Consider the following 13,314-nt stretch of genomic DNA (forward strand, 5'->3'; position numbering starts at 1 on the left):
CAGAGCAGCTCTGCCTGTCATACTGTAGGATCACACCCATGGCCTGTCTGTGTGTGTGTGTGTGTGTGTGAGTGTGTGGGTGTGTGTTTGGAAACTCTCAGATGTTCAGCCTTGCTTGACAGCAGTTGATACAAACAGCATCCTGATCTAAGCTGACTAGAACTAATTGAAGTCAGCGGTTTGACGCGCCGACTTTAAGTTGGTGCCACAAAATTGTGCGTGAAAAGTTAATCAAGTAGATCTCCAAGACTGTCTCCGCCTAATTAAAACATAATGTAACTTTACACTGGACAGAGACAGCTGCTGGAGTCTGATCACAGATTGCGACATCTGTGTAGATTCGGGCCTGGACGGAGGGGATGTGTCGCTGCCAATGCCCCTCAAACAATCCTGTCATTTTAACTCCACGCAGAGGTAAACCTCAAATGTACGAGTTGTTTTTCAAACACTGTTGCATACCTCGCATCCCTAGTGACCAAGCCCGTGTTTATGCAGTTTATATCTGTCTAGTCTTGCATACGGCTGGCTGGGCTTCCAGTTAGTCAGCACAGTAGTCACTTAGCAGAGTCATGTGGATGCTACGACTGCTTTGAGACTGAGCATGGATGAACAGATGAAACATTTCCAGGACTTTATTAGCTGATGGACAAAGGTCAGAAGGGCAACTTAGAGAGAATCCATCAACATTTGGAAGTAGTGGCATCTCTTCCTTTTCTCCAGCACAGCAGCTGAAGGACAGCGTTTTCCAGGACAGAGCTTATTTGTGAGCTCTTCAGGCCTCACATGTTACAAATTAGTCCTGGAAAATGGCCTGTGAGGTCTCCACAGGAGCTATATGTGATTGTCCCTTCAGTCTGAACTTCTCTCTTGGTACTAGTAAATGACAGTATTTTACCACTGTGCCATCGTGAAGTCACTTTCAGTACTTTAAATAAACTGATTCACATATGGGACAAATCTAATTTCCCATGATCCTCAGCTTCAGCAACATTACAGCCATTGTCAGCAAAACCCTGTAATATCAAAGAAAAGAAGACACTTGTAACCCAGGTGCAAAATAGAAAGACTTTCATAGTTTTATGTGAACCAAGGGTGGCCATTTCTGTGTCATTATTCTTCTTCAGAATCAGTTTGTGGTTCAGACAAGGGCGATTAAATGACTTCAATATTACAACTTGTGTGGCGTCGAGCAGTTTTACAGTGATTGAGCAGAGATGTAGGAGAGCTGGTGTGCTCGAGCTCTGCAAAGCGGCAGAGGGCAGAGGCGAAGACTAAAGGGCTACTTCTGACGCATTTAGGGATCATTTTAGTGCAAAAAAACCCCTACATCTAAATATATAAATTATTCAAAAGATGCTTTGTTCGGGGTTAAATATATGATCAAAGAGGGACTTTAAAGGTAAGACCCAGAGTGTTAGTTAACAAATCTGAGACAGCAATTAGAATCCGTGAGAAAGGCTTTTTGAATTGAAGACTGAATTCAATGTTGCTGTTTCACTTCAGACTGTTGTTACTGTCATTGGTAACACCCGAGCTTTTGGTAACTTGTGTAGTTTAACCTTGAATTTTCAACAGATGTCTTCATCCTATCGCCCTCTTGTTTTACAATTGGCCAAGTTTCGTTACTGGACATTATTCATATAGAAAATTATTTTATTAAAAACTTCCTGATAGCAGCATAGCACCCTTATGTCACATTGCAATGCTTCATGTAGAGCATTGATGTGTGTACTATCGTGTTATGACTTGTGTGTCCAAATGAAAAAAAAAAGGAAGACAAAGTTACTGAATCTGACATGTTTCAAAATGACTGACAGCAGAACAAAACAGCAGTACTTACTTGATTTATTATTGTCATGTGTGTCTACATGCGCTTGGCTATTTGAGAGAAAAAAGTACAGAATTCAAACAGAACTTTCCTCCCTCGATTGTGCCCATTTGTAGCTGCTTTGTGACATTTACTGCAAAGTATTTTAAAAAACCCTCTTGAGGCAGGTCTGTCTTATTCAGTTCAAAGTCATTATGATGTAATTATTCTGTTAGTCTTCCTTCAGATCCCTTCTTCTGTGATGAATCTCCCCACAGATCAGGTTAATCGAGGGACGAGACATAATTTAATTACTCTGTATAGAAAAATAATGTCATGTGCAATTGATTTTCACTAAATGAGCGAAGGTCTGCCATCTGGCCAGGAAAACGCATACACCTCAGGACTTCATGATGGTAAAAATGGACTGGCAAGCAGACTGCACAGGGTATGGATTACAGGATTTAATGTTGCTATTTATTTTTAACTCAACATTCATTAAAATGGCAGATAGGCTTTCCCGGAGGTCAGGAGGCTCAGAATGGAGGAGGGAAAGAGGATGAGACCAATTTTCTTCCATTACCTGAGATTAGGATGCCTGGGATGACTTAGTCTGCTTCGTTTTCAGGTCCAAGGACAGACACAATACAGCTGGGCCACCGAGCAGACGGACATAGAGAAAGCCTGAAGGGAAAAAAGTGAAGTCGGAGCCAAACTGATAGATTGGAAGCATAAGAGAGGGCAAAAGGTGCTGGCTTTCTGAGGGACTCAAGAGACGGGTGTAAGCCAGACAACAAATACAGTCATGGACGATATCTTTGTTCATTTAGAATCAAAAAGTAATTTCGAAATAGTGCTGTGCTTTCAGACTTTTCAACTTCTACCAGGATGTGCAGCAATAAAAGGAGCATTAAAGGTGACACAGGCAGTATTTTTTGGCATCATTTGGCAAATATTCCATACTAACTATTTAGCATCTTGTAATTTAAGTGATCTTAGAGGAAACTCTGCTTTTGCATCTATACTTTTGCCCATAAAGTTGGAATAAAATGTGTTTTTTTACCTCTTCTCATGAAATGATCGTGACAATGTGATTTATTCTTGATAGATAAAGTGTATATCTTCTCAAAACTGTATTGATTTCACAATGTACATACAATACATACCACTGTAAAAAAAAAAAAACACAATGAACTTTTGCAAACTGTGTATTCAGACGTATTGAACAATAGGATTAAGGATTTTGTTTCCATTATTCAACCTTTAACAGGAAACACATATTCGAGGAGATTTCATGCATTAGAATGTCCAATATTCCTCTTTAAATGTCTCTCAGTCACTAATATTGAGTTTGGCCACCCCTGACATGGATCAATGCTCTAAAACATGGTGGCATACTGTCCACCAGCTTGTTGATGGTGTCAATGGGCAGGACGTCCCACTCTTCAGTCACATCCTGAAGTCAGAATTAGTTTCACCTGATAACTGGGACAGTATATAATCATTGCACCTGGTCAGAAGTGATTACTGATGTGTATGAATAGAAATAAAAACAGGAATGTGTCTGAAAACAAAACTGTTCCAACTGTATGGGCAACAGTGTACTATTGGTTCCATCTTCAGGAAACCTTGCCATGACAGGAAATTACAGCCGATCACGGGGCTTTTCACTAATCAGATGAGATAGTGTAAAGAGCAATGTACTCATATATGAACAGTTAAGATAAATGGTGTATGGATGAATAGATATTTGAGTTCATCTGATTGAAGCAACACCAAAAATGCAGAGACGGTGTTGTCACCCATCAGCTCAAAGTAAAGGTCTAAGTTCCTATAACAGCACTGAATGTATTCAGATTCAGTCTGTGTGATTGTAACACAAGTAATTTCCAGCAAGTATGTGTCATTAATACAGTGAGGTGAGCACCGCTGTCCCCAGAGGGCTGGAAAGTGAGCTCCACCTGGTCTCTTCTGAATATATTTTAGCTTCTAGTTGGATGACAAATTAGCAGTCAGGTGGTAGCACAATTTAGGGACACTGAAGTTTTTAAAAAGTTTCACGTCGTCATTATGTGTGACTGGCCGTCTGGCTGAACTACAGCCTAGTTTGTTTTTTTGTTTTTTTTGAAAGTCTCAGTTTGTTTCGTTTTTGTTTAAGAATTTTGAGCATTTTGCTGTTAAAGCACACGAGAAACACAGCAAGTCTCAGTGCAGCTTTGTATTCTGGTCTTTCTGCTTTCTTCTCTGATTCTAGTTTATTCTGGCTTCTGACAGTCGTTGCTGGAGGCATTATGTTCCCAGGTTGTCTGTTTGTCTGTCTGTTCCACGCTCGTGAACACGATGTATCAAGAACACCTTGAGGGAATTTCTTTAAATTTGATAAAAACCTTCACTTGAACTCTGAGATTAACTGATTAGAAGTTTTTGGTGAAAGGTCAAATGTCACTCTGAGCTAACAAAACACATTTTTGATTGTAAGTCAAGAATTTATTGGCTTATAAAGACAAAATTCACACAGTTTCCTAACAGGAGAAATCAATGAAGTGATGACATTTTATATGCAAAAGGTCAAAGGGCAGCTTCACTGTGACAACGTTCTGCAAAAGCACTTTTTATTCAACACCGTAATTAATAAGAGGCAAGTTTGAGACCATATTTCACATTTGAGCAGACACTGAATTTGTGACATTAATCTTCGGTGTCGACCTTCAAACTGTAGCTGTTGCATAGATCTTTCTGACTGCCACGTTGCAGATGTGTGAAAAATTTGTAGCTTCATTGCAGCAACATCTATATTTGAAGTTCTGTCTGCTGCCAGGGTGGCAGCTTTTGTGAGAAACAGCTTTATTGGCCAAGCATGGGAACACATGCAAGGTTTGGTTCACTGTAAACACGCTCCTCTCATATCTATAGCTGCATATGGCAGTGAAACACCTACTTTGCATGTGTACTTCTTGTGTAAAAACTTGTGGAGCAAAGACAAAAAACTGAGTCAATTTTTTTGTATGTGTGAAAATACTTGACTATTAAAGCTGCTTCTTATTCTGAGCTGATCCTGAATTACACAAGCGAGAAAATTCATTGAGAAAAACAACAACTGAGCTCAAACTACATATATTATAAGAATCTAGACAGACATGGATGTAAACCACAATCTGACGAAAACATTTTACTGATAACTTTACCAGTTGCTCTGTTTCATTCAGGTGTCAGAAGACCCTGAAACTCAAGCAGCTTAATGGATTTCAACCATTATTAGTTTAACCATTTCGTGCTTTTACTAATTGTGCGTCAAACTACGTTCTGTGAAAAAGGCCTATATTTTTAAAAAAGCTGTTATACTGAACAATATCTTCAAGGCTAATTTAATTGCACAAATTTGTACAGAACAACAACGCTCAAATGTCAGATTTTAATTCATTTAATTACACAGCCTAAAGATTTGCTCTCACAAACATTTAAAAGACTGTTATTACAACTTAAAACAGGTAAATTTGTATTATATTGTATGTAGTCTTTGGCTGGCTCAGAAGTACAGCTACTTCTATTTTAGCAACCATGACATCCTCTTCGCTCTGACTCAAAGAGGAAAAGTATAAGCAGCTCAATTTGTAGTTGGAGAATTTGTGGAGTGAAGAATGAGAACATTGGGTTTTATGGGGAAGCAATAACCCCTTGGACTGTTTTTTCCTGCTACTGCTTCATTCATCTCCAAATCTTCTCAGGAAAATAACTCCGCACGTCTTGAAATATACTCACACAGTAGCATAAACCTGCAGTCTTTCTGACTACCAGCAGGGGGCGACTCCTCAGGTTCCATAAAGAAGTCAGATTGCATAAAAGTGTGTAAGAAGACGACTATACTTCTCATTTGATTTGTTGCTTCAGAAAAGAATCCCAATGACTATATATGCTCATTCTCTAGTTACTTTCTGAATACAGCATGATGTGTACTTTGTAAATGATTACAGTAAAATAGACAATAAGACATGGCTGCTGAATCACTAAGCTTTAAAACCTTCATAAAATGTGGGTGACATCAAGAAGGGTTTGTCCATCTCTACAAACAGTCTATGGCTGTAAAAACTTGTGCATGAGGTCACCTACACCCACATTTTTCTGACACATTAAACACACTGACTACAAGAACTAACCGTTCAGTTAAAGTCTAATATAACAGCAACATTAACCTGCATCGTTGTTCCAAGATCATCACTGTTATTTTCTTTATTTGTGAGCGGTTAGAATGTTTTAGCTCATTATTGTATAGAATGTATAAAGTCATGCTTAAAGCCTGTATTAGAGTATATGTTGTATTTTTAAAAATTGCTTAAATTTACCTTATAATTTACCCAGAATTCATTGCACATTGGCCCCACTTAAAATATTAGAAACTAGGGATCGACCAATATGGGCCGATACCAATGCCGCCTATTGGTAATCAATAAATGATATTTGGAACCGACAAACATTGTATGTAATGTTTCAACAGCTTTTAATATAGAAGGATCACTATAGTTGAATATGTAAAATATAAATAATATCAATTAAATGAAGATGTTCACCTCTGTTTATTAGGGATCAACTGAGATTAATCAGTTTGTCTCCTTCAGCTACGTTTGCTGTACTTCTCTATTTTCTTAATCTTTCACTGTTCTATTGCTTATCGCCCACTAAAGTCCATATCTTAAAGCATTAGTAATTATTGTTTTCCAGACTGTGTTTTGGGGTAAAATGTGACTTCCTTCTAACTTAGTCGCTAGCCGTTAGCATAGCTTAGCAACTGTGAACGTAGCTCACTTCCTGGTTTGTGGCAACAGCTTGTGTTTCTTGCTCAGTTTTTGCAGTCTTTGCTTGAGAGACATTTCTGAGACCGCAAAGTGACAACAGACAGAGAGAGGAGGCATTTAATTTATCAATAATCAGCCAACAATTCACTGAACAACAGCTTCAACTATCCCCAATAGAAACAGACATCTTTGTGAAGCTCAGACATATTTATTAGGATATTTATTGGATGTAGTTTTTCGTCTTTGGAAAGCAGCAACAGGTGTGAGTGTTTGTGCACACTGCCACGACTACACAACCAGCTTTCTTCCGTCTGTGGTGGACAATATAGGATTATCTCATTCACACACAAACACACTTACAAGCCACACAGCACTGAAAACAAAACAGCAGAACAAAGAGAATAATCAAAGCATGTCTTCAGAATTAACAGCTCAATTCCATTCTTCATTCACAAAAAAAGATGCCAAACATCAAAAGTATGTTTTTTTTCTTTAATGAGGTAGCACTGTGAAAAGAAGAAATCATTGAAGTTGTTTACTGTGTTCCCATTTTTAATTAAGCGAGCCAGACGCAGTGTAGGGTGGAGAATGTGCTCTATTCAGTGGAACGGATACCTCAGCCATGATGAATGAGCTGTCATCTCCAATTGTTGCTGAACCTCTGTCTCCTTGACACCCGGCGATTCCCACTGCAGCTAGTCTCTGCTACAGCTCCGCGTGGTCACAAGGTCAAAGATCACGCCAGTATGCTAATGTGGGCACGGGCACGAAGCCAAACAATCCCCAGTGAATTGTAAGCCGTGCCAGAGAGAAACCGTTTATTCTGCTATCAGCTTCAATACAGCGAGCGAACACAATGAGAAAAAGACTTTGCATCTGAATCGGTATCAAAGCAGCACTGATTCGGCCGCTTTACAGCAACAAAGACAAAGACAGATGCAACTGTACAGGCCTCTCAGAGAGAAGAGTAATAGCCCGGAGTGTGTAGAAATTCCTGGAACGGAGAGTGCACCGAAGAAAGCCGCCGAGGACAGAGTTTGGCAGCGCTTTGGTGTGACAGGTGACATTACTGTGGCCCTGTCCGCGTTGTCTGCAGGGAGCAAGCCTACTTCTGCCACAAAGGACATCAAACAGCGCGTCAGTTGAATCTTAGGAGTGAAAATGATGGCAGAATCTAAGCTCAGATCTGAGAGACAATTTGGGAGAGCTTTGAAGAATAGCCTGGAAACCTGCAGTAACTTCCCCTCAGGTCTTAACATCTGACTTAAACGCAACCTGTCACTGAACATGATGTCTGCAGTGAGAGTTGGGAAATATTTATGACACAAAATTCTTTATCTGTTTTTTTTTTTTTTGAAACAATGAAGTCTTCATTTCAGGACACTTGTTCGAAGTATGCAGCACTCAGTTTTGGATAATAATGTGTAAAGAAACACTTTGCACAATAAACTAAATCGCTGTGTTGCCCTGCATCACTGCCCACCACTACACTTTGTCAGAAGGTTTAAGGTCAGGGCAGTATATGCAAAGTGTTCTCCCAGTCGACTCTTATCTCGATTTTTAATCAGGTCAGAATCGATTCGTCCCTCAGTGGCTACAAAAACTCAGCTCCAAAATCTCATGCGCCCCAACGGCAGCTGCTGGTTGTATTGTTCTTCATCTCATAACATCCAGACATGGTCGATGATTATTTACTAGATTTGCTCTACAGGCACTGAGGGGCTCCCCTTGCACTCATACAACAGATACAGTACAAATCCTCACCTGTTATACAACCTGTTCTCCAATATCCTCCTTTACAAGAAGACCTGGCATTCCCTCTTGCTTAATTTGAAAGAAAATATCAGTTTGCTACACCTTGGGTCTCATTGTTGTGTCTTCATTATTGGTGTGGAACTATTGTAGCACTAACTGCAGAGAGCTGGTTAGTTAAATGGGGCAAGAAACAATGAGCAGCCAGACATGTTGTACATACATGATTATCTACAACACTATATTTAGAGGAAGAAACTCAAAGCTAGTTCACACCACTAATAAACCCTCACTAGAGACACAACTAAACAACCACAATCCAATCTTAAGGGCCTAAAAAAGGCATTTGCCCAGTCGCAATTACACAATTTTCTGAGTACCATAATCTGACATTAATAAGAAATAATCTTAAAGGAATCTCTATAAATTATAACCATACCATTCATGTGTACAGAAGGTCCATGGAGTTGTGAAAGTTGTTACACAAGCACCCCAGAGCTAAAACCAACATTGATATTTTTTGTACTGTAGAAAATATCAGTCAGCTGACAGTTGGGGAAGCTCTGCAGTGATTTGTTATGAAACTCCCCTGGTTCAATCATTGGTCCAAATAACTCACATCTATGCTACAAAATATCTGGTTCTTTTACGAAAAAGGAAGTTTGTGTAAATTAGATTCTCAAAGGAGATGCTAGCTACTACATCCAGTCTCTGACCAGTTGCTCCGCCACGGCAACGGTACCAAAAGTCTAAGGTGTTATACTAGTTTGAATCATTTCAACTTTGTTTCAAAACCGGTTGCAACACTTAAAACTATCACCATGTTATTAAGGAGACGTAACTTTAAAGATGTTTATTTTAAAGACAGAAAGAGAGGATGAGGAAAAACATTTCCAGAATCAGGGACCTTTCAAATCTGGTGATTAGTACCAAAGATGCCAGACAAAAATATGCTTGATGTTCACAGCAGTTTGGGAAATAATCTTGGTTGACACCCGTCTACTTGTCCGACTGATAGTGTGTCTTGTACCAACAAACAAAAATGAACCTTGTGAGTAAAATGTCATCAATAGCAAGGATGTCCAAAAGTACAACCCATAATGTCTGAAACCCCGATTTCTCTTTATTTTGTATGTAGGAGTGGCAAAGGGAATGCAATTTTTAATTTTATACTCTCTATATTTTGTTTAAGAATATTTTGTGTCATGTGCGTATCAGACATAACATCAGCATACTTTTGCGTTGTGTGTTTTGGCCAGAAGATTTCAAGTCCTGCAGATCTACAATATGTGTTTTTAGATCATAGCACCTAACTATGTTGATGCTATTCTTATCCTTGAGTCCTAAAGAACCACATTTACTAGAGCAAGTCATAAGGTCCCTGCAAAATACCTGCTTGAGCTTTGACATCACTCTTGCAGTGATCTTAACAGTGCAACCTTTCTTTGAAGAGAAGCAGCGCTGCCAAATTTCATCCCTCTGTCCCATTTATCTGACTGACTGCTGACTGATTGAGGTCTCCGTCTTAAGAAATGCTTCTGTGGCCCTTTCCTCTCTTTTTCTGTCCTTTGATATTTATCATTCCAACAGATCTGTGCCACAAAGAGCAGACACGGCTGGCAATCAGGCTTTGGGGATTTTTAGATAGGACAGAACGTTAGGTATTACAACAAATGCGATGACACTCAAGCATGTATTAGAGTGTCATTGCATTCGCTGAAAGAACTGTTTCCAGCTGCAGCATCCCATTTTGCTCTTCGAGTTTGTGTCTTCTCTGGCCTGGAGTGTCTCTTACATAAGTTTACAGCTAAACAATATGACACTTAGCCTTATTAACAACAGCTCATCTGTTCAAAACACTGGACTCAAGCAGAAATAGACCAGTTAAGATATATACAGACGTGAACTTTCAAATCAAAGACACCCAATCCGAAGGGAATCTGAGCACAGCCAGACACAAATAGACCCAGGAATAGTTAGACCTAAAATCCAAAACAGGTCCAACAGAACAGATTCAAACAGAGAGAGTGTTTCAGAGTCGTCCAGAAGTAACTAACCTGGAGTAGACACTGTTTTCTCCCCTGAAAGAGGTTGTACAGGAGCAGATCTTGCAGTCGGAACATGTACAAATGTTTAAGCTGCCAAAAAAAAGTCAAGTTCCTGCAGTGGAAAACTAGAAAAGGTTGGTATTGTAACATGGGTAAGGTGTTTTGACTGGGGTGATACCAGTTAGAAGGACATCCAAGAGGAGAAGGAAGAATTTTGTCATTGCTCTTCATCTACTTCTAAAGGTCTATCACTGCCATCCAATTTTTTTAAAATAAAAAACATTCATCAAACTGCAATAAAGCCCTGATATTGAGAGGAGACTACAGAGACTGTGGAGGGACACTGAGGGCTGACTGATTCTCTCATATAACCTGCTGGCTGCTGCTTTTGCGATGACTCTCACGCAGACGTCCGCTTGATGACACCACTGTGTAGGAATCGCATATGAGTAACCTTGCAAATTTATTGGACAGCGTCTGCCTGGATACCGACAGGAAATTAATATAACCGATGTCGTGAGGCAGCAGATCCAAGTATTCGGATATAAAAAGCCTATCAGCTATAAATCCAGATGTTTGCTCCAGACGTGAGCGACCTGTGAAGCTACAAAGTACATATAAATAGGTTTTAGTTTATTGTAACGCCACAAGGTCTTTAGTTAGCACACCTGACAGGCCTATTTAGAAATGAGATTTGTGATGGGACATAAATTGTGACATTTCCGCGTGTGCGTGAGGATATTTACAACAACAAACGCTGTGTTTCAAATACAACATACACCAGTGACGTGCGGTGAGGTTCATGGCTGGTGAGGCGCTGACTTCATCAGAATCAGATTTACAGATATATGCACTCTACAGAGGAACTCATTTGATTGGCAGCAGTTTAAGGGTTATGTTTCATATCTGTATTCTTACACATACAAGCTGTAGCCCACAAAGCGCACATTTCATTAAAAAAAACAACAACTTCATGGCTGTCTTACCTTTACTTATAAATAAAGTCCATGCTCCATTCCTTCTGTACAAAAATATCCGTTACTTTGAAAGTCCACTTTAGAAAATTGTTTAAGCTTAGAAATGTAGTCCTCCATGTTGAAAGTCAGACTGGGCGAGAGGGAAAAAAATAAATGGATCGCTGCACTTGACTTGCTAATTGTAGATAGTCTAGCTTGCTGTCACTTATTCTGAAGCTGTGGAGTCACAAGAAGCATATCTGGGATCATGAGCGCCCCCTGCCATGAGGCAAGAGAACTGCCTGCCTCACCTGGAACCTCTTCTCAGCCGTTTATGATCGCTCATCACACGTTACTCACATAGAGTTGGTAACAAAAAACACCACATTATTATATAAATCAGCTGAACTATGGAAAATCAGTTCATATATTAAATGTGTTTGAACTGTGTTGTTGGCGACATACACACAGCTGCACACTGTCACTGCATGGCAGCCAGCGCAAGTAGCCGCCTCACCGCGCTTCTCTTCCAAGCATTTGAATGGGAAATTGCGAAAATTCAGCGATTTTGAAGTAAAAAAAAAAAAAAAAATCATCAAAATTTCTGCGGCGAAATGAAAAAAATAAATGCTTTATAGTACAAATCACTGGATAAATAATATAATAATAACCATTTAAATTATTTTGTCATATACTATATATACTATAATATACACAGAAACAAGTGATGGCGACTTGGGCACCGTGACTATATGTGGCTCTTTTTAATGGCCAGGGTGAATTGTTGAACTTCAAAATGGTGTAACTGTGTTTGTTTCACTATAAAATGATAATCCTGTCCACAGTGTAAGCTCAGAAAATTCACAAATGCATCTTTTTCTTTCTATTTTAGCCCTCCATCAGGAGTCGACTGACTTTTTGTAGAAAAGCTATAACCGCTGTTTGTGACAGGCCAAGTTGTGGTAGTACAAAGGCAGTTTGTTGTTTTGTTCAACTAAACATAAAGGAGGAAGAAGATAGAACACAACACCACCAGTGGCCTGCAGACTTTAGCTCTTAAACACAGTCCATTGTCAGGTTGTACAATAAAAAAGAAAGCCATAATCCACTCTCAGTAAAACTGATGTAATCTCCTTGCAATAGGCAAGTTTCCAGGAGCTGTGTGACTAGCTGCCTTTATGTCTACATGTATGAGCAATAGGAGGTGAGGCCATTATTTTTTTGTTGTAGAAGTGTAGACGTGGTGCTAAAGGAACAACTGGTGCAAACAATGAATGTTTTTTGGGGGGAAACAACTCTTTATCAACAGTTTAACACTCAGAAACAGTAGCGGCAACTGCATTAACCACCACATTCACCTTTGATAGATAAGAAAACAGTCAAAGGGTTCTTGGAATGGTCATAAGAGCAATTTTGAAAACTACTGACAAAAGACCAGTTCCAGGGGATTTTTCTTCATTTTTACTTTCCCCGTGAATGCATGATAAGATTGGATGTCTGAGTTGTGTGGAGCCCGGTCAACGCCTTGGGCTCTCCCTTGGTCATGTCTCAAATTGTAGCTAAGCGTTCGTTTGTGGTGTTGCGGTGCACATTATCCCACTGCCATCAGGGGAGCGCCTATGCCATTGGGGGTGTGCTTGATCTACAAAAATGTTTGTGGTTTGTAGCATCCACATGATTGTCAGAACCCAAGATTTCCCAGCGGAACACTGCAGCAAAACGAGACGATCAATGTTATTCACCTCACTTGTCCACAGAGCCAACAGGTGCTGGACCACGGAGGGAAGGTGAGGCAGCAAACAAGTGCTCAACACTGATGGAAAACATTCCAAGTGACAATCTTAGGAAGACGGTTAACCTCTCAAGACCTAGAGTTGTTCTTTTTTTTAAATTCCCATTTTAAAAAAACATTACAGCTGTGAGACCCAAATGTGAGGCCATTTGGGAGAATTACAAAATTA

This window comes from Stegastes partitus, unplaced genomic scaffold (genome assembly GCF_000690725.1).
Source record: "Stegastes partitus isolate 25-593 unplaced genomic scaffold, Stegastes_partitus-1.0.2 Scaffold1889, whole genome shotgun sequence".
NCBI classification, from domain to species: domain Eukaryota; kingdom Metazoa; phylum Chordata; class Actinopteri; family Pomacentridae; genus Stegastes; species Stegastes partitus.